Source organism: Haliotis rubra, unplaced genomic scaffold (genome assembly GCF_003918875.1).
Source record: "Haliotis rubra isolate DU_JTF1 unplaced genomic scaffold, ASM391887v1 Scf165, whole genome shotgun sequence".
Lineage (NCBI taxonomy): Eukaryota > Metazoa > Mollusca > Gastropoda > Lepetellida > Haliotidae > Haliotis > Haliotis rubra.
The window spans coordinates 95,956-120,844 of record NW_025765614.1 but is presented as its reverse complement, the minus strand read 5'-3'; the positions used below and the strand labels follow the sequence as shown (position 1 = coordinate 120,844).

At 42.3% G+C, this 24,889-nt stretch overlaps 1 long non-coding RNA gene across 1 annotated transcript; it reads left to right on the top strand.

The window, feature by feature from the left end:
- LOC124271977 lies at nucleotides 1-22,227 on the top strand. Its single transcript, XR_006897191.1, has 4 exons — nucleotides 1-136; nucleotides 3,444-3,446; nucleotides 8,679-8,686; nucleotides 22,217-22,227. It is a non-coding gene; the product is annotated as an uncharacterized LOC124271977 (long non-coding RNA).
- Nucleotides 22,228-24,889: the final 2,662 nt, after the last annotated feature.

Sequence of the window (24,889 nt, the reverse complement as noted above, 5' to 3'; positions counted from 1 at the left end):
TCTTTTGACATTTTCTTGTGGTCCGATACTTCAGCTTAGAAAGTGTCTACTTCATTTCGTCTTTTCTGTGTCGTATTCGAATTCTGAAGGAATATTCTGTGTGCACAGTTCCTTTATGTGTCTAGTAGATATTGTAGTGAGTGAGTGAGTTAAGATTTTAAGTCACATCGGCAATATTTCAGCCATATCGTGACTATAAAGAAGTTTTGAATTCATCATAAATACATGTAAGTTATATAAACCTGTCAACGAAGGACAGTAAAACCAACTAGAACATCACAGACACAATAAATAAAACTAGTATCTATCTCTAAAACTGGATTTCAAATTAGGACAATACAATATAAAAAAACGGGCTATAGATCACCGGCAACCGAAGGTAGATCACCATACTAGGGACCATGGGGACTTGCAGTACCTTTGCTACCTGCATGGACCCAAGTTGGATTTATACCATCCCTTCTGCCGCTGGCGATTGTAGGAAGGTTAAGCCATAAATTAAAATCACACAAATGCTACGTTTAAAAATTTTGGTAAGCTGAAATGTACTTTGAAGGTTTTGGGAGGAGGAGGACGAAAACATATTGTAACGTAATTAATAGCATTTTATTTCACCTTTATATCCAAACTTGCTGTTAAAATGGCTGTAAAATATATCTCCAACTGAAGAATTTGTATAGAGTCCTATTGTGATTTAGTGATTATGCAGTGTCTACCCGTTGTCTGACCTTGCATGTAACCAAGCTGTGTACCCCTGGTCGAACTTAAAATGAATACGCTCAGAAAATATGACGGACCCCACTAACGTCAGACTAAAATATTCCCAGTCAAGTGAATGTGAGCACAGTGTATAATTTAAAGTTGATTAGTTATATGTGAAAATATTGTTTTGAAACACGTAGCTATCATTATCCCATTTTATAAAAAATGGAGATAAAATTACCTGCTATGTCACTTTTCAGTGTTTCTGGCAAACTATTGACTAATATTTGAAACAATAGTCTGAGACAGCAGAATATTCCTGTATTCCCATGGCCAGCTATTTCTCCGGACATGTCCCCTATCGAGCACGCTTGGGATGAAATGGAGCGATGTTTATGTCAAACCCAGAATGTTTATGTCAAACCCATTGACGTTAGCTGAATGGGGACAAGCGTTGGTTCAGACATGGAACAACATTCCCCAAGCTTTCTTCAATCACTTAATGTCGTCTATGTGCCGTCGTTGTCAAGTCTGCATCAACGATAATGGTGGACACACACGATACTGAATTTGTTAACTGACTTTTGACACCACATCTATTCAATGGTGAGTCACGAGGTCTAGAGTCAAATCGTACAGATTTTGATATTATCCTGTCAGCAGTTAAGCAGAGATTAAGGAAAACACCACAAGTCATGTTATTAACATCATTTTGCATTAAAAAATGACATAACATCAAATAATGCCCAGTTACTTTATTCCACCAGTATAGTTTCGCACATAACATTCACCGATGCGGGGACAAGTATTCTTGGAGGATGTGGAAAGCGGCAAGTAGTGTCGAATTCTACCTACTATACTTATCTGGCAGCTGCGAGGACGTCCATGAAGCGGCAATAAAATTTCTCTATAACAGATAACAGATCGAGAAGACTAGAGTCACGACATCTGTCGAAGACCGCTACATCCGACAGATCCATCTCCGGAAGAGATTCGGGACGGCATGAAGAGGGAAACTTAAACTATTAGCCCAATGCTATGGAAAACCACAAGAAGTACAACACTATTAAAAAGACATATATGTATGGTTGTAACATGTGATATGGTAACATGTAAACACATGTAAATGTCTCTTGCTAGAGATTTATGTTCCATTTAAACCCAGTGCATGTAATGACAAGTCATGTGTTGTTTGTATATTTCCGTTGATCGAAATTGCAACCTTTGTAAGTGACCCGTGTAATAAATATATCAACGTATAGGACATCAAACTAGTTTTGCAAGATTCAGTACACACATTCCGATGCAATCGAAAGCGTTCACAGTCACACATGCACGGTCACTAATACTTTCCGGCAAAGCAAGCTTTGTTTTATTGGCTAGAACTTTGGATCACCTGACAGAACTTGTGCAGTCTTCCAAGTAAATCCATACTTCAACAACAAGGAAATCTCGCTGATTTGTTAGAAGTTCGGACCACAGACACAAGTCTTCCAGACTTGTTTGAAAGCGAAGGTAATTTTGATTTAAACAATATTTATTTCCTCAGATGCCATGTATATGTATATATTTACACACAATAGGATTTGGGGGATTGGCAAACAGGCACAATTGCCTATGTAAATGCTTCTCTCCACATAATATGGAATATACACACACAGACGTCACACATTAATTAAAGGAAACAAAATGCGCATCCACATTGTTGATGTTGTGAAGTTTCTTGGAGTTAAACTGATAATAACGGTACAGTCTTAATAGAGTAGTCAAGTATCGTTGCTAGATTTTATATATTAGTGAATCGATTTGTTTCTTGAATATAATTGTGGACTGATGTTACTAGGTTATTACTCTCAGTATCACCTTATAGAATAGTTTTGATATCAAATCCTTTAACGTAGAAATATCTGTTTTGTCTCAAGTGATTAAAACGAGGACAGACAAAAACATAATGTAGTGGATCCTCTGTGGAATGGCCACAAGGACAGGAGGGGTTTCCAGGCAAATGCCTATCAACAAGGTGAGAGTTCAAATCGCTACAACCAAGACGTTGTCTGCATAGTATTATCTGACAATGGCGTGATCCGAAGTTAGCATACTGTCTGACATTTGGACACAGAGGTCTATTCTTGTTTATGATACGTTTAAACTGTGCAAGTGTTGGGGCGTTTCGGGTAGTACTAGCAAGGGAGTTCCAAATTTGGATAACAGACGGTAGAAAGGAGTCCAGTTTCTCTGTATATACGTTCGTGGTTCGTGCCTCTTACTGCACCACAGATACTTTGGAGGGCTAGTTTACATTGTTCGTGTGTCCAGTTATCCCACATGTGATCGCAGTAATCAAATGTATGAATCATGACTGATTTATACAGGATGTAGAGTGTTTCGCTCTTGAGGCGATATTTTAGACTCCGTAAACAATTTATGAGAGGGCTGTGGGGCTGGAAAAGTTACTTTTAGGAAACAGCATAGCATGGCTTCGGTTTTCACTGGGCTAAATGTCACCTGCCGCTCAGACCGGCGAAGACCGGCCGCTGGGTAGATTTATGACCGTTGATAACCACAAATTAGTTCTTAGGTAACTTTTGAACCAGTTACATAATTTTCCAGTTATACCCGAAGACCAGAGTTTGTCCAGGAAGCCTTGATGCCACCGTCAAAAGCCTTGCTGATATCACAGAACACGGCTCTAATTTCTCTTACCTCTTCAAGTGCTTTAGATAACGTCTGATACAAATCAGTTAGTTGATACCATGTAGAATCGCCACGTCTAAATCCGGAGTGAGCACTGATTAACGTATGATTTGATTGGAAGACATTATAAGTATGTTTGAATGTGCACTTCTCAAAGATTGTTAAAGCAACTGGTCTATAGTTTGAACATTCATGGATACTACTATCCATAAACGGTATATATTGTGGTTTCGGGCTACGCCCTCGACATATTCAGCTGTCAATCAACACCGGCTCGCCCATCGTCTATCTGGACAAACATTTCGTTTTTAGATAGCAAAACTACTACTGGTTCAGAGAGGAGGTTGTTTAAAGCTGTAGCAGTTCCTTGGTCGTTGTCGAATATATTGACTTTATAGATGACTGTAGGAAACTGATTATAAGGAATGTATTGATTTATATACCTTTTGACTAGACGCCACCATGATTTAGAGCCGATCTCATGCTCTCATGATTTAAATACTTTCTTCATACTCATGAAAATTGTTGTGCAGAATCATGTGTATAATCTGAAGCCTTGCAAGTGTGCATTCAGTTCTTTGAGTGTCTTATATATGCAATATGTTGTGGAAAGAGGATTCTGAAATATGTTTGTCTATACGGGCCACCTCCTGTAAAAAGCAATCTATCAGATTCTTTATTATTATTATTGGTTCCCATGGTTACAAAGTCAGCATCAAAGGTATACAGTAACAACAAACACAGAAAAGGTGAAGATAGATTGCTGTAAAGATGTAATTATACTTAGTTGCTGAATATTGGGATGAGTGAATTCCAATTATGATTGAAATTTCAATTTCATTGTTTCTCTTTGAAATACATTTTTCTACTGAAGATATTGCTTTTAATACCGTTTAATAATTAATGAATTTTGGAATTGATTGCTTAAACATTACTTATAGCTAAAATACATGGAATTATCATGAAACGGCCAACCTATTATCAAATATTTGCGGGCGCTGGAAATGATATTGGACCGCTCAACCTTAACGACGGGCCACTATCAGTTCTGTTGTCAAGTGACGTCATAGTGGGTGCGTGGGCTCACGGTTCATTCGACATGGGCTTTGGACTGTACTGGCAGATATTCTGGGGCAAACAAGTCAAAGCAACCCGAATTCCCGCTTTAGCGGTAATATAGGCTTTCTTGCTGGTGCTAACCTTAACAATTGCACTATTAACGTTGTTGTTGGACCAAAACCGAAAACTGACGTTGTGTCTGACATAGTTTGACATGTTGCAGTCCATGGTCTTGTCAAAGGCCAAGGTCGAATATCGTCACGTTCTGTTGTGACGTCACTTGAATTGTTCGATGACGTAATTGCATTCGGTCAGTCAACCCCGTCAGAAGTTGGTTTTGAGTAAACTTACAGTCAAATCCCTTCACTGTTTCCTTTTTCTTTTCAACACAAATTCCATGTATTTTAGCAATAATAACGGTAATGCTATTTCTGAGGGCATTATCATTTGCAGAAGCCCTCGGTCTTTTTCAACTGCTATCCTTCGTCGGGCAGTTAATGGAAGACCTCGCGCTTCTGCAAATGATAATACCCTCAAAAATAGCATTACCCTTATAATAAATTGATATATGTTTTGCCAGAGATAATGATTCGATTTAGTAATTCATCATTATGCAATGTACCAAACCAAATCAAATATTTTGTGATGTTTATTTTTCGTGGTAAATAGTTATTAATCCAGGGTTCTAGATCATTTCAGAATTTCATGCTTTTACAAGATTCCCAAAAACCACGACAAATGCTCTCAGAAACATCATTGCAAAAAACACACAGATCATTGTCAATCAGGTTCATTTTCAATAATTCCTTTTTAGTACAAATAATTCTTTGCAAAAATCTGTGTTGAAAATAAAGATGTTTAACATCTTTCAATCCTTGTCTATAGAAGTTAAAAAATTGTGCCAATCAAATTCACAATCACTGAATATCATTTCCCATTTAGTACAAATCTCAAGTTTATCATTTTTGAAATCAGCTTGTCATAAAATAGTCTTGCACCCTTTTGCAGCTTTCATATATTTCTTTGGTAAACATTGATGTATACATTGTAGGGAGGAATGATTCTTGTCTATTAAATAACATTTTCCAAATATCAGGAAAGATGTGAAGTAGATAGTTATAGTCTAATAGTGTCCCTCTTATGTTGTATTTTATCTTTCACTTATCAAAGGCATTAATCCATGTTCATCACATAAGTCTTTCACTGTCAATAAACCCTTATCAGACCAGTGTCTAATAATAGGACTGTAACGATGCATCGAACTATCGATGGATTGCAATTGTTGAGTCTCCGATATAAATTAATCGATGGTAGAAACGAATAACTATCGATGCATCGACAGTATGTGTGACTATCGATAGTTTAGTAATTGACGTCTGTTGATAAATGCACAGCGCAAAATACAAGAAGTACCAGATTCCTTCACTCTGTGTTAGAGTTATCCGTCCCTGTAACCTCTTAAACAAACTTGATATGGGTTTCTTGTCAGTTATTAAGAGACTGAAACTACTTCAGCTTGTTTTTATTTCAAATAAGCTAAACACTAAACATGGGAAATAACTTCAAATGAGACAATTCAAGGAGAAAAGACCTGTGCAATAGTATTGAAATAGTTGATCACAATAGACTATCGCTATCGCAATAGTTGTTTCCCCCTCAATAGTCACCCCTAGTTGTGATCATAATAGGGAACTGTGTGTGTGTACACAGTGTGTTCAGTGTGTGTGTGTGTGTGTGTGTATCCCAGACGTGTAGTGTGTGTGTGTGTGTGTGTGTGTGTGTGTGTGTGTGTGTGTGTGTGTGTGTGTGTGTGTGTGTGTGTGTGTGTGTGTGTGTGTGTGTGTGTGTGTGTGTGTATACACATCCTAAAAGTACGTCTTTGTAACTTGTAAACATTTCATATGAGAGTTTTATCCATAGGGCACAATCACAGCGGTGATCGGGAAAAAAGTCATCTGTTATCAAACACCCTAATCTCCAGTTATTTTCTTTGTTTATACTGTACTTCATAAATACTATTTCACATTCATCTTCAAATAATCTTCAGTAATAAAAACATTCTGTTCTCTAGTTATTTGCAAAAACTAACAACTGTTTTGAAAAACGTCCTGTTCTCCAGGAAATTATATATACACCTCCGAGGGCAGGTTATCGATTTCAGCGTCGTCACACAGTGTGCTCCCAGGTTGGTATCGCACTCACTCATGCACCAGACAATAATCAACTAGTCCTAACCAAAATTCTCAATGCCATGAGACCAAGCTGTTAAAATCAGAGACGAGACAGGCCAGATTTTTGCCCAGACGCTCCTGAAACCGAAGAACTATGGATCCGGTTCCTGGCGTCATGGCAGCGGTCTTTCTAACCTCGTGGGACACCAGCATCATTCCATCTGGCGTACGATCGAATGGTTTCAAAAAGAACATGCAACAGTATCTACGGCGATTGCGCAAGATGCCGTTGGCAACTACCCAACAAAGAGACGAAAACACAAGTCATATCCAGCTCTGGAAGAAACTACAAAATCTGTGTTTGGACAGAGTGGCTGGCCGCAAGACTGTGACTCGCAAGACTCAGACTCTTCACGGTATTTGATGGAACATTCGGATACATGAAATATGCTAAGACAGTTGATGTAGTGCTATTGCAGATGGTAGTGTTGTGATCTGTTCAGTTTATGATGTCATGTATTATACAAAAGGGATGATTTCAACTTTCCAAGATACTTCCCGTTCACGTCGAGAAATAATCCAACAGTTCCGGTCCAGCCTTTGGTGTTTACATTTCACAACTTTTGACGTACAAGCAAGTGTGCTCTTTTCATTAGGATTTCAAAGAGCGCCATGCAACTCTTGCTCATCAGTTGTTTGATAAAGTTTACAACATTCAAGGTCTCAGAAAAGCTTTCAAGAAGTTTTATGGTAGACATATTGAGGACATTTCAAAGTGTGATGCATCAGTAACAAAAAATCCCTACTTTGGCTTATACCATACGTTCCCGATTTATTTCAGGTTACCAAATGACTAGACTTGGCATATGTTTATGACGGGTGCCACCGGTGGGGCAGGATACGCCCACCTTTTCACGAACACCTGATATTTCATTTCATAGTGATGCATCGTATCGCATGGTGACAATCACTGGATTGATTGGTTCAGATCCGATTTATTCACCAACAACATCATACAGCTGTAGTACTGCTATAACAAATAACTGCTCATGATATAGACACAATTGTACAATCAACTCTGGTTTAGGCAGAGATTTCTTATGAATGTGGAAATGGTTTTGTCGCCTCTATCTAGATTACGGAGTTTTCTCCAAAGTTTGGTCAGATGGTTACAGAAAGATTAATAATATACAGAACAACTTACAGATTCGTCCCTGGTGTCAACCATACTACGTCAAACTGTGCAGTTAGAGGTGAGATGGGATGGGATGGTCCTCATGATTCAGTTTAATGTTTGATGTTGTGGATATTCTAGTAGAAATTTGAGAAGACCCCCGGTGACTTCTATTTTTAAGCCAAAGACATCGCTTGACTTCATCACACATTGTGAAAAATAGGTGGTGGCAAGATGAGGAGATCTCGTTCACAGCAGTACTATCCAAGCGCCTACAAGGTTTTAAGATAATACGAATCTCATAAGTGACTCACAAGCTGGCTTTCGGAAATCCGCATTCCATAATAGATGATATATAGTGTGCATGTGTTTAAAGCCCTGAAAAATATTTTCCAAAACATCTGGAGCGTGGTGGTCTGACTGGTAGTTGTGTGGTCTTGCAAACTTGACATTGATGTCATTCTTGGTGTTGAAATTAGCAGGACAACCGCTGGCATGTTCTTTATATCTATAGAATATCGTCTCCTTGTAACTGTTCTTCTTTGGGTACTCATAACCAGCATGGAGTAATATACGTCCATCTCTAGGATTAGGTACAAACTTGACCTGAACGTTAGCATTTACCATGGTGAATGATGTCCCTAAGATGATAATATGGATAAACCACCGTACCCCCCAAAATGTAAATGAAGGGGCGTTAACTTAACTGAATTTTGAATGGAAACGTTTAAAAACATGAGATGAAGTAAACAAGTGAGTGAGTGAGTCTGGTTTTACGCCGCTTTTAGCAATATTCCAGTAAATACGCTTTAACCACTGGGCCACCCCACCGCCCGAAGTAAAAAAGCGGAAGCTATGAAGCGAATGTGAAAAACTAGCAGTATTTGTTAGTTAATGAGAGACAGAGGTATAACTAAGATGAAAGTAGCTATAAATGGGGACATGGCCATGTGTGTGAAGTGAGGTGAGGTGAGGAGAGGTGAAATTGGGTTTAACGTCGTGCTGGAGAATATTTCGCTCAGATGACGACGCGCATGCGTGTGTATGTGTATATGCGAATGCTTGTACTAGCCCAGACTTAAGCTGGTTTTATAGTGCTAGCCCACTGAGATACCATGCCGCAGTGAAACATAAATACCCCACTCACACACAGTATACTGACTCCGAGCCGACCAGTCCTTGTTGTACCCATTAATGCCGAGCGCCAGGCAGGGACCAACAAGTACCATATTTTAACGTCTTTTGGTATGACGCGGTCGGGGATCGAACCAGCGACCTTCCGCTCTCCGGGCGGACGCTCTAACCACTACCCCACGGAGGCGGTCGTGTGTGTGTGTGTGTGTGTGTATGATTTAAAGGGGGGTAGTGGTAGTTAGTTATACATATTTCTCCATAAAATGGTTACATTGTCAAAAAGGGATTAAAGGTATCCACTTCATGTTAAACATGTTATATATATTTTCAACACTCTATACATTCTCAAAAGTAATACTGCAATTTCCACCTCATGTTTAAACTGTTACATACTCATGGAAGCAAACAAGGGAACACCTGAAAATACAGGCGCCCCAATATTCCTGTCCAGAATTTCACCCACAGTGCAATACAAAGCTTGTGAAGAAGCCTGGAAAAGAACAGAGGAACACCCGTACCCCCAGGAGCCTCCATGAGCATATATACAATGCTTTCTATACATGTTACATATACAACGTTTGCCGTATATTGTCGAAAGTACAAACATACAAATATAAACAACAAGCCTTCCTTTAATCTACAAGGGATACACAACACAATATCCTTTTCTGCTCTCGACCTTGCCTACTCCTAGTGCCGTTGACTCGCATTTCATGTCACATGTGTGGGCTAAAGACATGGTCATCAGATAAAAAGGTTCCGACACAGCCTGTGTTGTTATTTGTAGATAGAATTTCATCTGGAGAGGAACCCACTTGGAAGAAGTCGGGATTATTCCCGTGTTCTTGTCAAACAAGAGGGTTTCTTTGGCAGTGTTTCAAAGCCTAAATTCCATCTGAACACACCTCATATCGAGCCAGTCGGGATATTCCCGTTCTCGTGTGTAATGCTAGGGTATGCCCGACGATTTCTGAATATGTATGTGCTCCGAATCTGATATTCGGCTGTGTTTATCTCACCCAATATTATCTTTAATTGAAAATTTTATTATAAATTGTATATTTATATACTTATCCTATCTCACGGTATGCACCTCTTCTCTTCTTCTACGACCATGTGTGGAAACGTGCTGTAGGCTAAGTTGAATCAAATCTTGATGGCCTCTGACCCGCCCTGACCTCTGCCCTCACTCCGACATCAGCACCTGTCAATCATCTCTGTAAGCATGGAGCTCGCTCAGACGATCATGTGACTACCTGTGCCTGTCATTCTCGTCTTGAAGGTTCTAGTAATCTGTGATGTGGGGCAGGTCGGGTGGGTCCTATCGCGTGAGATATGATAAGTATATAAATATACAATTTATAATAAAATTTTCAATTTTTTAAACTTATCCTATCTCACGGTATGCACAATCCCACGGTTGGTAGGCGGGTCGCAGATTACCCTGTTACTACCACCAGGAAAAACGCATAACCCAAGAGGCCAGGAGAAAGCACCAACTCCCGATATGCAAACTCCAACTTGAGATGGGTTTCTTCATGTAACCCCTTGGCTTACACAGCACAAAAACTCTAGGGAGTGGGTGCTCCCGAATTAATGTGGTTTTCGGCCGCAACTTTTGACAAGCAAAAGGACGCAGTTTGGCAAGTAGGCCCCGCCGCCCAACGATTTATCAGGTGACCCCCGTGAATTAAAGTCGAGGACCTTAATCTGGCCAGTCCCTGCTTCGAAACTACCCCCAACAGACACACGCAGGAAGGCGGTGAAAGAGGGAATAGTTCGGATGCTCAACTAGTTTAACGTTCAGTACCAATCTCCCTAACGTACCAAAGGTGAGAAAGCACTCAGGAGCAGAACGCTTCGAAAACCATGTAGGTAATCGGAAATCAACACTTAACTGACGTAATTGCTCAGAGAGTAGAGGTCAGTAAGCGGAGTCATCTCTGCATGTAGCACAAGACTGGCCTCACAGTCTATGAAGTCATAACTTATGACAGTGCAGACACGCCCTATTCCCATAGGTGAGAATGATCTAAGCCCAAGAGAAAAAAGTACCAAGACATGGATAACATCGGTATCTTATATTAGGTACAAAGCAAACCTGACCAAGGAAGGATTGCTTTATTTGCGAACACGGGCCAATGACAATTGCTGCGCCAGGACCAAGGGGCCGAATTGATGTAGACCTTCCACGTCTGTAACTGAGAGGTCCCTCTGGTAGTGTGAAGCAAACACCGTATCTGATCGCCAAAACAGCCCTCCATGATGGACCGCAGGGAACAATTTCTGTGAAGAGCCATGGTGGAGGCAAGAGCTCGAGTCGCATGAGGCTTCGCCGTCGACGGTGGAGGCAGGTCAGCAAAGGCAGAAGCACGCAGGATCGTAGTTCGCATCCAAAACGCCAAAGTAGTACGGGAGACTTCCGAGGTGGAGGCAGTAGACAATGGAATGAACAATCTCTTACGCAATCTGCGGCGATCCTGTGAGGCATCTAGGTAAATCCTTAAGGCACGCACCGGGCATAAGGACAGATCCTCAGTGTCATCTGGGCCGAAGATAGTGAACAACGGCTGAATCGTGAATGTGCGATCCGGCTGTCCTGGTAACTGATTCTTGGCGAGAAAATTCCACTGCAAACCATGGAAAACTTTCGCATGTCTAGACCTTTCAAACCTTACCCGAGAAACATCAAGGGCATGCAACTCAGAAATACGAGCAGCCGTAGCCAAGGCCAATAGAAAGAAGGTCTTAAAGGAGACATGTTCGAAATCTTTCACCTCCAAAGGTTCATAATCAGCTGACGTGAGATGAGCAAGTACAACGGAAAGATCCCAAGCTGGAGGACGGGAACTTCCGAGATTGGTCAGCCAGTTTGTAAGACTGGAGGAGAGACTGGAGTTCAGGGACAGTGGACACCTTCACACCTGAGGCAGCTGCAATAACCGCGTTAAGAGCCGCCAGATAGGTAGATAGTGTAGAACCTTTGAGTTTTCTGGAGGTTCGGAGATGCTGAAGGTACTCTGCCACCATCTGCGGGGACGCCCTAGTGGGTGATGAGACGCCCCTCTTCCTGCAATACGCTTCGAAATTCTTCCATTTGTCAAAGTAGAGTGACCTCGTAGAAGTACGATGCGCTGTAGTAATGGCAGGAGCCATCCGTTTAGAATAGCCCTTCGCCGTTAATGACTGATGTAGATGTGCCAAGTGTGCAGATGGAGCGTCAACAGGGACCAATGTAGCTGGTGGGAGTGCGGATGTACCAGGAGATCGTGTCGAACGGGAAGTGACATGGGATCTGGTTTGGCTAGGTCTTGAAAGTTTACTGACCAACTTCTGGCCGGCCAATAGGGCGCGACCAAAAGCAGAGTCATCCCCTGAGTTGCGCACAGTTTCAGTAACATGCGAGGAAGAAGGGCCACTGGTGGAAACGCGTAAGCGTTCAGGTCCTCCCACAGAATGGCTAGAGCATCGAGGTCCCAAGCCAGAGGATCCGGAATCGGTGACACAAACCGAGGCAGCTGATGGTTGAATCGGGTGGCGAAGAGATCTACTGTTGGAGTCGTCAACGGAAGGCAAAAGGTCTGGAACACCTGAGGATGCAATTCTCATGCCGTTGGAGAGGGACGACTTGGTCGGGACAGAGAATCTGCGATGACATTCTACAGCCCCGGAATGTGGGTGGCTCGTACCAAGATGTGGAGAGAGTCCACCAGATCGAAGAACCGTTGGGTCCACTGCAGCAGTTGAGTAGACCCCGTGGACCCCATCCTGTTGATATGCCAAACCACAGCTGCGTTGTCCGACCGGATCATGAGGGAAGTTGCTCGTAGGACATCCTGCCAGTGACTGATTGCAAGCATCACCTCCCTGAACTCCAGAACGTTGATGTGACAGACGCGATCGATGGGAGACCACCGGCCTGCCACTAGTTGATTGAGAAGCTGAGCTCCCCACCCGTGTAGAGACGCGTCCACATACAGGTGGTGAGACGGAACAAACGGCCCTTAACAAACTCCGTCGCAAACATTCAATGCTTCCATCCACCACAGGAGATGGGTATGGAGCTGCAGAGGTAGAGAGATCAAGGCAACGGGATCTCCCACTCTGATGTAAGGTGCTAGAAAGAACTGAGGGTGAACGCCTGAGCCGACATCAAGGGGCCCAGGAGCTCCTGCCACTGACGAAGCGTCCTGGGTTGCACCAGTGCCAGAGAAACCAATTGCTGAATCTTGCAGAAACAATCTCTCGGGACAAAGAGTTTGTTGGACTCTGTGTCGAACACTGCTCCAAAGAATTGAAGACGGCGCATAGGGGCTAGTTCCGATTTCTGCAGATTGATTAACTAGCCTAATTGGCGAAAAAGCTGTATCGCAAACTGCATGTGACGAAGCAAAAGGGCATGATCGGTCTGCGCCTGAATGCAGTCGTGGATGTAAGCTTCGAACACTATCCCCTTGCGGTGAAGGAAACAGGTGATAGGCTTCGATAACCGTGTGAACAGCCACGGGGCCGAAGAAATTCCAAACGGGAGGACACGCCACTGATAGTGGGTGCCCTCGAAGACAAACCGAAGGAACTTTCGAAGAGCCGGAAAAATCGGGATGTGAAGGTACTCATCCTGGAGATCGAGACTGACCATGTAGTCTCCCGGCTTGATGATTGTTGAGAAGAGCCACCGACACCATACGAAAGTGAGGCGGGGGTTGTAGAACCATTTTATGGAAAATCTTCATATTGAAAATTAATCTCAACTTGTCCGAATCTTTCTTTGGCACCAGAAAGATTGGCAAATAGAACCCCAGGTCGGTCAGAGCCAGGCCCAGGGCTTGATCGCAAGTTTCTGAAGGAGAGTGTCGATTGTGGAGCGTAGAACAGCCGTCTGAGATACGATACGTTCGAGTAGCCAAGCTACCATAACAGCACTGAAGAAGTGCTGAATGTAGGAGGTTCGTGGCATGAAGATGTCAGCAACGTACACATTGTACACAGAGTGATGAAGGCCATATAAACAATGAATGTAGGAACGTTCGCCAAATGAAGTTTTTCGTCCACCAGATGGAGTGAAAAAAAAGTTAGTAAATACGATGCATGGGATCGTCAGTCTACCGGAACATTGGTAAAGTTGATTGAATGGCAGAGGTAAAAAAGACCAATGACTCCAGACACGTTCGATAAAGAGGCGAAGGTAGTAACATCGATGCCTACGGACAGTCCGGACATAGCTGCAGTGACCTCTGAACTGAGGCCTTCAGCTAAAAAACCGAGTAAACCCAGCCAAAGTGAAAGCGCCTCGCCGATTCCGTCTGGCACCCGCGGTAAACTGCATCTCCCGGCTGACTGACAAACTCGACATAATCACTCCTACCGCGAAGGGCACCGTTCATCATCACTGGCAATTAAAGGCTGGGATAGGTATACGCTTCGTCGGACCAAGGCAAGTCTGTCAGGTACTTCCTAATCGATGTATCATCAAAAGTCTCCCCCGTTGAAAAGCTGTTTACAACTATACACGACTTCCTGTTATGTGAGCTATGCTCGACTTCAGCGCAGGGCGTTGTCTCTCATGGACCAATCAAATTGCAGCATTTGATTCATCTAAGATTCCCGCGATGTGACGTCACCGGTGTTGCAGGAAAAAGATCCTTGTAAAAGCTTGTGCAGTCGTTGATTTCTTCATCAACACTCGGCCTTGTCCGTAATCTCCCGGAGTTACACGAGTGAACACGTGTACAGCAGACTGAGTGGAAAACGCGCGAAAGATTTCGCCGCGTAATACCGATGTAAGTAGACTGTCTCCCTGGCTATTGTGATTGTTTCCTTCTTCACTGAAGATAATGTAATCGTCATCTTAACAGATGATCAGCTGAAGTTCATACTTGCTTAAGGCTGTTACTTGTAGACTATAGTCATCGGTCTCAATGAAGCACCGTAAATAACCAATTGTGTTGAATACATAAAGGTTCTTGTAGAGCTACAAGTTCATCTACGACTCCCATTGCAGAACTTATACATCAGCGTGCTTGACTCTTGTGAGGAAGGGGACAGTTTGACAGTTATCACTAGCCTAGCTCAATACTGGAGCCAGTGAACTATGAGAAAGCACCGAACCAGGAACACCATGAGTAAGCGCTGAACCGGGAGCACCATAAGTGAGTGTAGAATCAGGAACCCCATGAGTAAGCGTTGAACCGGTAATACTTTAGGTAAGCGCTGAACCAGGAAGACTGTGAGTGAGTGCTGAACTAAAAGCATCATGATGAAGCGCCGATCCAGGAAAACCGGAGGTAAGCGCCGATCTGGGAGCACCGGTTATAAGCGCCGAACTGGGAACACCAGTAGTAAGCGGCGATCCAAGAACACCGGGAGGAAGCGCCGATCCGGGAGCACCGGTAATAAGCGCCGAACTGGGAACACCAGTAGAAAGCGCCGATCCGGAACCACCAGTTGTAAGCGCCGATCCGGGAACACCGGGAGGAAGCGCCGATTTGGGAACACAGGTAAAAAAAACGCCGAACTGGGAACACCAGTAGTAAGCGCTGATGCGGGACCACCAGTAGTAAGCGGCGATCCGGGAACACCGGGAGGAAGCGCCAATCCGGGAGCACCGGGAGAAAGCGCCGATCCGGAACCACCAGTAGTAAGCGCCGATCCGGAAATGCCAGTTGTAAGCGCCGATCCGGGCACACCGGTAGTAAGCACCGAACCGAGACCACCAGTAGTAAGCGCCGATCCTGGACCATCGGTAGTAAGCGCTGATCCGTGACCCCCAGTAGAGAGCGCCAATGCGGGAACACCGGGAGATAGTACCAAACCGGGAGTACTAGTAGTAAGCGCCGAATTGGACACAAGCAGTGCTCTGAAAGACATCACGTGATCGGAAACAAGCGGCCCTCTCACCGATATCTGGCCTAAAGGACGCTTGTGAGGCAAGTGGTGCACTAGAATAAAGTGGTGGTCTAGAAGCAAGTGACACATTCGACTGAGACACCGAATGCGAATCAGACGAAGTAACAACCACCGTAGACAGATGAGGTTGTGGAGAGGACGTAGACAACACAACAACGCTAGATGGAGACGAGTCTCCAACGTGATGGGGTCAAGGCCACGCGGTCGGAACAGTTGTCGTAAGTTCTCACTGAGGTAAGAATCAGACGCCTCCCCTAAGAAATCTTCAGTAGGAGACGGGGACCTCGAACGACGGACTGCCGTTTCGATGCCGACGGACCCTCAGATAGTTGACGGCGATCTCGATCGGATAAACGTCTACCAGCCACCCGGCGATATGCCGAGAAATCATCCTTGTAGAGATCCTTACAAAAAGAACAATGACGCGACCATTCACATTTGCCTAAACAGTCAACACATAAGGCATGTGGATCCGCCGCCGAGAAATTACTATTGCATTTATCACAATGCTTTCGTTTCTTAGAACTACTGCGATTAGACTTTCCCATAGTTGAAGAAAAAACGCAAACAAACTTTCTATAGACAAGCACACGTCCACACGACGTAGCGACAAGAAAGAGAATGACAGGCACAGGTAGTCATATGATCATCTGAGCGAGCTCCACGCTTACAGAGATGATTGACAGGTGCTGATGTCGGAGTGAGGGCAGACGTCAGGGCGGGTCAGAGGCCATCAAGATTTGATTCAACTTAGCCTACAGCACGTTTCCAACATGGTCGTAGAAGAAGAGAAGAGGTGCATACCGTGAGATAGGATAAGTTTAAAAATAAGCCTATTTATTGCGTCAATGTGGTCCTGTTTCCTTGTGTAATGCTAGTACATGCCTGATGATTCCTTAATATTCGTGAGCTCCGTATGTATGTGCTCCGAATCTGATATTTAAGGCTACCGTAATTCTGGAATATAGCCAGTACTTTTTTATGTATAAAGGAAAAATGGCATATTCAACAAATAACATAACAGATCATAATTCTTTTGAATAAAATATTTTCAAAAATGTTTCGAGTAGGATTTTGAAAGATTCGTTTGTGACCTTTTCCCATTAAAAGCCAAAAGTGACACTGTTTTAGTTAAATTTAAAGACGTGTGTAAATATAAGTACATTAGACTAATGATGACCCATCTTCTACAATTTCATTATGATAATACCATGTCTCACATTGTTTAACAATTCCACCTTTACAAAAAAAAATTAGTTTAATTTTCAAGAAGAACATTTAACGTCCAAGCTGAACACAATTATTTATAATATTCAACTGCTCTTGTAATCTACTTATTCCATCTGAAATATAGATAAAACACAAGTTATCTTGTTTGTTGTTTAACGCAGCACCCAGCAATATTCCAGCTATGTGACGGCGGTCTGTTAATAATCGAGTCTGAACCAGACAATACAGTGCCTGACCACCGTGCCTAATTCCGTTAGTCGTCTCTTACGACAAGCACAGTAGTCTTTTATGGCAAGCAGGGGTTGCTACAGACCTATTCTACCCCGGATCTTCACGGGCAACAAGTTATCTTGATATGATTTATTAAAAGATTATCAGTATTACACCTTTGACAACCAAATTTGTGCCACTGTAGATAATTAAAATCTAAAATATCAACAAAAAGGACAATCCGTTTGTCACCAAATTAGAATGATGAATTGAAAAATTACTTACCATCGGGAATAGCACATTAAATGTCAAAACGGTAGATGGTAATGAATATCCTTTGTTATTTATACCCATCACTGGAAAAAATTGTGAAAAAAAAAGCTTATAGAATCCGTCGGAATAGGTGGTGGGTCAAGCCACTGGATTCAACAGCTGTCCTTAGATACGTCCTGTATTCCCCCCCCCCCCCCCCCATGGGAACTGCGAACGGCATTTCCGTGGTCCTATTCTTTAAACTTCCGTTGTAACTCGGGGGGACCACTTCTTGTCTTACTTCAATCTCAGACAAGTTGAATCATGTTTATTCGTGGGCCTATAGATAAACTAGTATTCTCCTATTACTAGATATCTTATAACAACCCATAGATTATGATAAGATCTTTATCATAAATGAGTTGCGATCCCTTCATGTACAGGTAAGATCTTTACCCGTACAGGATCTTTAATCACTCATGCTAGCCTATCCTAGACTGTGCGCATGGACTTTCAAACTAATACTTTTCCTTAGTAAAAGTCATCTACAAGTCAGCGTGATAAAGGGTGAGATTTTCCAACTCAGCGCCTTTGAGGAACCGTTAGTTGCTGTGCTACAACGAAAGGTCCAAATTGGTGAATGCCTGAGACGTCTTCAGTGGCTATGTCTCGGAGGTAGTGGTTGGCAAACACCGTATCCGACTTCCAAAGGCAGCCCTCCATGATTGTCGGTATAGAGCAATTTCCGTGCAGAGCTAGTGTTGACGCCAGTGCTCTGACTTCGTGTGTGGTTGGAAGCTCAAGGAGGTTCTAGTTCTGCTGCTTTATAGGCTCTCAATATAACGGCTCTCATCCAGAACGATATGGTCGTTCTTGAGACTTATGCTGAAGTCATTACGCATCATATAAGTGTAGACTTCATCTTTATCCTTAGAAGGAGACTCCAAGTTCAACCCGTTAGCAATCCATGCTGTAACTTCTGAGTCTGGGAAGATGAAGTCCGTTTGCAAGTCCGAAGTCTCCTGATTATTAGAGCTTGGTCTCAACAATTCATCCATCTGCGAACCTGTTTCCCTTCTCGAACCTTCGTCCTCGTTTCGCGAACCTCTATCTGAAGATTCCTCCCTATGCGAACGTCTATCTTGAGAGTGTTCTCTCCGCGAACCTCTATCTGTGGATACATCTCTTCGTGAACCTCTGTGAGGTGAGCTATCTCTTCGCGAACGTCTATCGTAGGGCGAAATCCTGTGATGTGAGTCTTCTCTTCACGAACCTCTGGCTTGAGGTGAGTAACTTCGGGAACGTCTGTGCGAGATATGAGATCTCAACCTAGAGCGGCTAGGTGTAGGAGCTGGATCCTTTGATGTTCTCGAACGTTGAGGGTTCGCAGAAGTAGATTTGAGAGAAGGTAAGTCATCTCTTCTATCCTCCAAGATGACAGAGTCGTCCGACTGGGGAGACCTTCGCAAAGGTGTATGTTCGCCAACGTAGCCTTGGGATGTAGTTCCAAGAGGAGTAGATTCGCGCAGGCCCGTGGGTTAGCACATGTCCGTAGGTTTGCGCACGGTGTCGGTAGATGAGAGGCTTTTCCTAGCCTTTGATTCCTCCTGGAATCTACGTTCCATCATGGCCATCATCTGGTTGGTGAATTGTGTCATAAATTCCCCCTGGGTCGAAGTTCTGCATAGGTTGACGCTGCTGCGGTGTAGATGACTAGAAGTAAGAGGTAGTACGTCAAACATCTGTCCTGCTGTGACTGCAGTAGGGGACGATCTCGTAGTAGTAGAGGTCGACTGAGTCGCTGATCTCATAGATACTTCGGGTAGAAGTAATGGGGTTCGTCAAAAACGTCTAGTTCGTGAGGAGGTACAATATCTTCGTTGAAGGATTTCTGGTGCGTAGATGAGCTAGCATGCGTAGATTTGCCTTTCGATCTGGTAACAGCTGACTTCTTCTGCGTTGTAGAAGAGGATGACATCTTTTTCTTAGTCTGAGACGGAGTCGACTGAGATGCAGACGATCTCTTCCTGGCTCCCTTACCAGCAGACTGCCTCTGTAACGTACTAAACATAGCACCAGTATTATGAACATCGGCAGTAGCAAGCAACATACGGTTTGAAGGCTGATCTGCAGTTTTATCAATCGTGACTTGAGATGACTTTCTCACCCGATCCATGGCACGTCTATAAATATAAGACAAATATTGATTAAATTGAAGATTTGATAAATCAATACAATAAGTACAGCGCAAGCTGGAGGAACATGGATTTATGCACGAAGGACATTGGGGGTGAGGATCAGCCATGGATAACCTGTGCCTGCAAACACTGCAGGATTTCATGAAATGTAAACAAAGTTACATGACGATGAAAACACGACTCAAAGTCAATAATATTTACAAAAAATTTACAAATACTACATAGTAGTTATAGCCAAATCCATATACAGCGTAATTTTGAAGAATAGGCCTAAATAAAAAGGATATGATGCCGTATACGGGACTCCAGTGTTCGCCCAACCATCCGCTTGGGCGAAAAGGGAGAGAGTGACAAGTACGGCAGGTCACCTAACTGGTTTGCGCGGGAAAGGGCAAAGGGAGGTAACTCGTGGGTGAGTGTGTTTATACGTCCGCTTCGGGAACTTCAAGGGATTCAAGTGTTCCACTACCATTCGACAGGGAAAGGGAGATAAGCAAAAGATCATGAGTCAGGATAAGTAAAAATAATGAAAACTGAAACACTTCCAGGCTTGAGTGCAGTGCAGGCATGGGTGGGATTTTGTTGTGTGAAATAACTACCAATGAATTTTACAATTTTCAGAGAGCATTAATTACATAGAAGGAAGGTGGATGACACAACCCAAGCAAGGACCATACAACTATTAAAATACAACAAAGCAGGAGTTTGCTGTTACCAGTAGTCACTGAAGCGACTGCTGAGATGTATTCAAGTGGGATGGTTTTTAGTAAGTAGAAATACGTCAGACAGGGGTCAAAAGAAAGATAAAACATACAGACAGGATACGTTTTTTAAAAATTGATAATTGAAATGAATGAAATTAACTGGAACGGGTTTGCAACCACCCTTGGCACAGGCTTTTTTTGTATTATCTTAATAAGATCTAAACAAATGCAAGTTGAGTGCCTGTTGGGCGTATTCCTGTTGACCACAACAGAACGTACAAGATGATCCCCAAAATCAGACTGACAAGTCAACTGACTCAACAATATACGCCACACTGATACCTGGGGGTCTTGGAATTTCCTTTCAAGTGATGGGTCTGTGTATACACTTGCTCATTTAGATGCACTTGCTACTGGGGACTTAACACACACTCAAGCACATTTGTCATACAATTCCTTCCAAGTGAGGATTTGATGTATCCACTTCCAACTAAGGAAGTAACATAGAGCTTCCAGAGTTCAAAGTATTATTTTGTTTTATTCTGTACTCGGCAATATTCCAGCTATATGGCGGCGGTCTATAAATATTCTAGTCTGGATCAGTCAATGCATTGTTCAAAAGCATGAGCATCGACCTACGCAACTGGGAAACAATAACATGTGTCAACAAAGTCAGCGAGCCTGAACACCTAATCCCCTTCGTCAACTCTTACGACAAGCATGGATTGCTGAAGACCAATTCTAACTCAGATCTTCCCAGGTAAAAAAGCACATCAGCTTTTACTTAGTTTATGAATAGATTAGATGAGGTGAGGTGAGGAGAAATCGGGTTTAATGTCGTGCTTGAGAGTATTTTGCTCATATGACGACGTGCATGCGTGTGTATGTGTATGTGCGGCTGCTTGTACTAGCCCAGACTTAAGCTGGTTTTATAGTGCTAGCCCACTGACATACCATGCCGCAGTGAAACATGAATACCCCACTCAGACACATTATACTGACTCCGAGCCAACCAGTCCTTGATGTACCCATTAATGCTGTGCGACAGGCAGGGACCAACAAGTACCATATTTTTACGTCTTTTGGTATGACGCGGTTGGGGATCGAACCCGCGAGCTTCCGCTCTGCGGGCGGATGCTCTAACCACTAGACCACGGAGGCGGTCGAATACATTAGAACAGATGTTCACTTGTGGTAGTGCTGCATGTAGTATAAGATATCTTTAACCCTCAAAAGATAGAGTGGGATTGAAATTCTTCTCTTATCACATCAAGGGGTAGAACAAACCAGCGACTCCATACACAGCACCAAGTCCCAAAATGCTCTTGATTTTGTCTTATCCCTGTTGCTTAAGACCTGTTTGAAATGACAAGTTAGGGACCCAGATGCGTTCCTTATAGCTCTTTGCCATAGTTGCAGCCAAAGGTCCAACTAAAGAGGGACCAATTTGAAAGATATCAGGAATATTCTTGTTCTCGTGTCATATACTATATTGAGCAGAAGGGCTCTGATGCTGGCATTTGGCTGTATTTTGTGGCCTTTCTACATAAGGTAAGGATTATTCTAGTTCTCTTGACATAAGAGAAGAGAGGATCTGAAGTTCACTTGATTATTTAACATCACACTGGGAATGCAACATTCTATTTGCACACACCACTGTATAAAAATTTAAACAAAGTAACCCAGGAATAGAAATACTTTTTTTTTTAAGTGTGCCTTAGGGCACCAGGCAAATATTTTAAATGTGCCTATCAGAAATCAAGTGTGCCCACATGTTTTTAGAACAAATGACTGTAGCAATGAAGATGATCTTTTGAAATTTATTTTTAGTAAACAACAAATGTAACCTGTTTTCTGTTATCACTGATATGTCTTCTGTTTGAGATGGCTTTCTTAAGCTTCATTTGTTCTGCTTTCCCAGCACCTGTAATAGCTAAGAATTCTGTGACAGGTTATCAATATGTAAGTTCAATATATCTAACATACCGGTACACAATTTCCTCTTCAATAATCAAACTATCAGTCTTCCCAAACTATCAGTCATTTGTGTAAGTGTTTTGTTTTGGGGAATAAATGACTAAAGGTGAGTTATGTCTCTAAAAAATTAGGCATGCCATAAGGGCACTGAGAAAATTATTTATCCGTGCCATTTCAATATTTACCGTGCCATGGCACCCTAATATATGGAGTATTTCGAACCCTGTAACCCATTTAAAATCAATATAAAAATCATGATAATAACTGAAATCCATAGCAGAATGTTTGTGCTGAATTTCATTCAGATACCACTTCACAAAAACTATCAACAATGAAATGTTTAGTTTTAAAGGTCTTGTTAATGCTAAGATATATAATACATTTTCTGTATTCATAAAGGGGTGTATTTTTACTATCTCATCCTGTTGACGAGCTTTCTTTACTGATTCTGTTGTCCCAGACACATCGAGAAGCCAGACATTGTTCAGAAGCCCATGCAGCATTGTCAGGGTGAGTCCCTGAACAAAACGCCTGGCATCTACAATAAAAACATATAGGATTTGCTATTAATATTGAACGTACTACTTCACTTATGTGTAGAACAGGAGTAATTTACATTGATGTGAGATAGTCAACAGAGAATGCAGCACAAAATATAATGACTAAATCTTCCTTAATGATCAAAAGAGATAGTGAAGGAACATACCACCTTGACAAACAACATGGCTCATCAGTGTTTCCGCATAGCGGCCATTCGTCATGTTTACAAACCTGTCAACTGTTTGCTGCAGGATAAGAGTCAAAGGATAAGATAAAAGTTATGATTATGTCAAATGTTTTGGTGTGTATATAGAAAAGTGGAAGGAGAGTATTGAAAGGTTTTATTTTAAGTTCTGTTCCAGAAAGGAGCACTACCAGCAGTTTCAGTCAAAGTCAAACTTGTTGCAATGGAAATGGAATGATATTTTATTAAGAAATCCAAAACTACCAAAAGGCACCAGTATACCACCTGACCAATCTAAGTGCCAAGTCTGGTGAAGAAATAGTGAGCGGTTTTAGATTCTGCTCCGGAAAAGAACACTACCACCAATTTCAGTGAAATTCAAACTTGTTGCCATGGAAACGCCAAAAATATTTTATTCAGAATTCCAAAACAACTACCAAAAGGCACCAGTACACCACCAGATGTATGTATGTCCCAAGTTTGGTGAAGAAACATTGAACAGTTTTAGAGTTCTGCTCCGGAAAAGAGAATTACCACCAATTTCAGTCAAAGTCAAACTTGTTGCCATGGAATTGCCAAAAATATTTAATTCAGAATACCAAAACTACCAAAAGGCACCAGTACACCACAGATCTATCCATGTGCCAAGTTTGGTGAAGAAGTATTAGAACGGTTTTTTAGTTCTGCTCTGGAAAAAACAAATGTCTCATGGAGACCTTTTAACTCAGCCTGTGAAAACATACACACAGACAAGCAAAATGCTAAATAAATACTATACTTCACCTCAGCTTACTTTCCCCAGCAGGTTGCCATCAGTCAAAATGCCATGTGATATCAAATCAAATTTTTCAATATGTGAGTGAGTGAGTGAGTTTACGCCACACTCAGCAACAATCCAGCTACATAGCGGCAGTCTGTAAATAAGAGTCTGGACCAGTCAATCCAGTGATCAACAGCATGTGCATCGATCTACGAAGTTGGGATACAATGACACGTGTCAACCAAGTCCATGAGTCTGACCACCCGACCCCATTAGTCGCCTCTTATGACAAACATGGGTTACTGGGTTCTAACCCAGATTTTTACGTGTCGCAATACTAATGTTAAATACCTTATGACTTCAAAAACTAGAAGTCAGTATTGGTCTTGGTATTTCATTGAGCTGGCCCTATCTAACCAACAGTAGTCCAGGGCAGTACAAGCAGTAACAAGAACATATCACAAACAATAGAATTATATATATGACATCACATGCTAATCTCGTGAGTGTCCTTTCACACAACAAAGCAGTATGCTGATTTGTGCACCAAATCAATCTTACATTTCTTAAATTTGAGTTGTTCTTCATATAGAAACCAACATGAACTGTAAACAGCATTTCACCCCACTTTTTAGAACATGCTTCTCCAATGGACCAATAACCTGTCATTTGGACCTGAGGTCGGTAAAATTCTCTTAACTTCAGAAGATGTGCAAATATCTCAGTTACCAGATATCAAACAGAATTTCATTGAGAGATTGATTTTAAAAAAATGCTGTCTTTGACAAAACGATTCACTATGCATTATCTTTGATAGGCTACAACCCATTGACAATGGGGTCAAAGCCCAGAATAACATTGATTATGATTCTTGGTTTACAAGCAATAAAACTGTGCCTATGGTTTACAAGAGAAATGTAAACATCATCCATTTTCCTCCCACCTAGCTCAAATAACATTCAAAGTGGCATTATATCAAACACACTGACAAACT